This window comes from Hipposideros armiger, unplaced genomic scaffold, assembly GCF_001890085.2.
Source record: "Hipposideros armiger isolate ML-2016 unplaced genomic scaffold, ASM189008v1 scaffold_45, whole genome shotgun sequence".
NCBI lineage: Eukaryota > Metazoa > Chordata > Mammalia > Chiroptera > Hipposideridae > Hipposideros > Hipposideros armiger.
In genome coordinates this window covers 4299942-4303825 of record NW_017731395.1, presented here as the reverse complement: position 1 = coordinate 4303825, position 3884 = coordinate 4299942, and the positions used below count along the sequence as shown (strand labels likewise).

At 43.6% G+C, this 3884-nt stretch overlaps 1 protein-coding gene across 5 annotated transcripts in view; it reads right to left on the bottom strand.

Annotated features, from left to right (window-relative positions):
- DISP1 (dispatched RND transporter family member 1) overlaps window positions 1-3457 on the bottom strand; it is a 172960-nt gene extending 169503 nt beyond the window's left edge. For all 5 annotated transcript variants that reach the window (XM_019639616.1, XM_019639615.1, XM_019639617.1 and 2 more), the window contains exon 1: window positions 3352-3457. The gene's annotated coding sequence lies outside the window, so the exon portion shown is untranslated. The remainder of the gene's footprint in view (window positions 1-3351) is intronic.
- Between the last annotated feature and the right edge of the window lie 427 nt (window positions 3458-3884).

Below are 3884 nucleotides of genomic sequence, written 5' to 3'. Positions count from 1 at the left end.
CTCTCTCTCTCTCTCTCTCTCTCTCTCTCACACACACCGTGCAGATGGCTCCCACCATCATTCCTTAAAGTCACTGGGAGCGGTCAGTGTCCCTGCCCAAGTCTTTTATCCAATAGTTTTTCTTTTCCTTAAAATCACACACACACACAAAGAAAGAAACAAAAACAAAACAAAAAAAAAACAACCCCCAGTAACAACAAAGGCTAAGGGCAATCAGCATATTTTCTACAGTATTTGCGATTGTGAGGTATATCACACCACTTTAAAAGTTCATTTATAATTTAATGCAATGCCTCACTCTAAGCAAATCTAAGTAGAATCCACTTACATAACATGGCCAATTCTAATTTAGTGTTAAAACTATTTTTCAAACAACAATAATGTCAACAGTGTTTCAAAGCCAGGGCTGCATGCTGGAGGCTGGAAAATTTGCCACATTGATGAGAACAGACTCAGCGGAATGGACAAGTCTCTACCAACAAGACTGCAGTCCTTTGGGCTACTATGAGCCCTCCGAATCACTTTGTGACCCAGGTCATCTTAGTCACTGAGACTGAGAGAAAGGTCAACATCAGTAGAAGAAAAAGGACGGAGAGTGACATTAAACGAAGGGGCTGACTGTGCCTCAGCCCATCGTGTTGAGGGCCATGCTTCTATCACAGGCAATGCAGCAGCTGGGTGGTAAGTCAGCTGCCAGTCAACACTGCTTGGTATCTCCCCATCCAAACGCCGTATTCCTCAACTGTTCACAAATTCTCCTGATGCCATCAAATGGCAGGGAATGGCTTTCTAACTAGGGTACACAGATAACTGAGAATGGACTATATATTATACAATTAATCATCAGAGAGTGCATAACCAGAAAAATTGAAGATAGAAATCACTTCATATATTACAAACTGATGATTAAGGGAAACAAAACAGGTAAGTATGTGTATGTGAAGACGGGAGTTTTGGTTATCACTGTGTTAACAGTTCCTCCAATTCAGAAAGATATTTCACTGTGGTGGAAATAAAAAGAAATAAAATCAAATCCTTAACGAGTAATTTGCTGCACCCTAATAAAAAGTTGCCACGATTGTGACTGCTTATACTGTAAAATACATCTAACTCCTCCAGAATAACACATGGAATTTATCCCGAGAAAGCTATGGCATTTACAAAACAATGAGAACAAAGAACAAAAATTCCAAAGATTGTTCAGCACACAGGGCACTCAGGTTGCGACCATACCATTCAGATATGTAACTAGAAACGTGCCACAGAAGGCAGGGAGCTTGTGTTTCAAAGGGAGAACTTCCTCTACCAAGAACTCCTGAAGACCTCCCTGTTGTCTCAAGGGCGTTATCTCCCCAACACCAAGGGAAATGGGGGAAAGAACACATTTTAAAACCAAGATTGTATGGAAAAATCAGAACAAGTCTTAGTAATAGAACAGTACTGTCTAATTTAAAGAAATAAGATTAAATTATGACATATATAAAAATCTACAAAGCAGTTAATTCAATAACTATAAAGATCAGTGTCATCTTTTCATTTTCTAACTTGAAAAGTATCCAATATGCTCATTTACATGTTAAAGCATTGTTTATGTTTAGGCACTGCTTTACTGGTAAATATCAGCTGTGCCCACAAACAAAAGGAAATTATAACTAACTCAAGCACCGATTTTCAAGAGTTTGTAAGCTATAGTTAATAATACTGCATATTTCAAATTTGAAATAAAGTAGATCTTAAGTGTTATCACCACCAAAAAAAGAAAATGGTAACTATGTGAAGTTTTGATTTGTTAATTAGCTTAATTGCGGTAATCATTTTACAATGTATACGTATATCGTATCATCACATCACCAACGTTAAATATATAAAATCTTTACTTGTCAGTTATACCTCAAGATGCTGGAGGAAAAAAATAATTTGTAAGCTAGCAAGACACCAAGGCACCAATAAATATAAAATGTTATAGTTTTACATAAATTATTACAAGCCAGAGCACCAAATCAGATCTGAAAATTATCTGTACTAATACAGAAACTTTAAAAATAAAAAGTTTTAACACTTAACACTTAAAAACAGCTAAAGCAAGCAAAGCAATAATCAGATATCACCCTCCACCAATGATAATGTTACCGTTCTCCCGAAATACCTTGCCCAGTCTGTGGCAAAACTCCAATTCACCTACCATGTACTTGAAGCTAGGAGAGTCTGTAATTACACTGTGAGACACTGTATGATGTTGTAATTACACTGTGAGACACTGTATGATGTTGATAAGAAGTACGTATTGCAGCCGATAAAACAAATACAGTGTAGACAATGAGTAATTACAATCTCTGGTAATGATAAAAATAAGCCCACATACTACACGCTGGCCAGTAAGGAAAACTCAATGCGCTGATGTATCTACAACAGACTTTGGGTTATCAATAGTTTTTAAAATACTGCCAATGGCAAATATATTTATTTCCTTGTAGCAGGAATAAAAAGTAGCAGTAAGTTCTTAGTAATTGCTAGTAATTGGTTGCACCCTAATGTAAAATTGCCCTTCCTGGTTAAACTGAGAAACTCAACTCAACAGGATAACTTATAGTAAAAATGTGCTAGAAAGTTTGGAATAAAAACAATGAACTGTAACTGCAAACTTTCTCAGCAATGCCTATGCATGTAATTATCATAGTAATTCTAAACATATTTAGAAGTACATTCCATGACAAAGGAAATAAGACAACCTAAACTCTGCAGGGTAGAGAAAATTCCAAAAGGAAAACTTTGCTTGGCTTGCTTGTATGAAGACAACTTTAAAGGACTATTGGTTTGACAAAGATAGGCAGCATAAGTTGGAACCTGGATGAAGAAGGGTCAAGCTTCCTTAGGAATGTGAAAAATCTACCCGAAATCCACATGGGGTGCACACACGCACACACACACAGTATTGAGAATGAAGCGGTACGAGTCCAGCGTCCACTTGGTGGCTGGTCCTCTTTCTGATCCGTTAGGTCAAGACGCCCCTCTCGACCACGACCCTTACAGGACTGGCCCCCTCCTCTCGAACCTTCCCCTGGACGCTCACCTTTGCCATCTCGTGCCACCCTCCCCATCAGCCGAGTCCCAGGACACTCCCCCACGCGGGGCGACTTTCCTCCGAGAAGCGTCCCAGCCCCGTGTCACCCGCGACTCCCCGCCTCCCGGCCTCTTCGGCCTCAGGGTCCCCGGTGCCTCCTTCCCCAGCCCCTTACTGCTGCCCTTCGAGCTGTCCCCGTCCCCCGGGCCCCGATCATGGTCCCCTCCCTCAGATCGGGAGTCCGCTTCTCCCTTCCCCTGCGCGAGGAGTCCCGACTCGGCCGTCCCTACCCGGTCTCCCCGTCCTGCGGCGCGGGGCAGCGGCGGGGGCCGAGCGGCATCCACCGAGGACCCGAGCGCCGGGCGCTCCGACTCCGATGCGGACCCGGAGCCGGGCTTCCGCCTCGCGGCGGAAGGCTTCAGCGAACGCGCCCGGAAGTCCCGCCCCCGCGCCACTCGCGGGGCACCGCGCGGTCTTGCTGGGAGTGCAGAAAGGCTGGGGGGCTGAGCGGGGATCGCGGCCCGCTCACAGGGAGCGGAGGGGCTTGCCCTGCAGGGGCGAGGCGCCCGAAGTCTCTCTTCTCTTCCATTGCTTCCCTTTGCAGCGGATCAATCAGCCAGTGTGCAGTCGCTGAGCCAGACATCTCTGTGTACGCCCAGTGAGGCAAGATGACTCACACACTGACTCCTGCCCTCACAACCTAGTTGACAGTTGACATAAATATACACAGCGGTGCATTACACGAGTGTGATACAGGTATCACAATACAAGGCAATGTTGTTTCATTCCTTAATTCAAGGTTGCATCACCTGCTATACACATA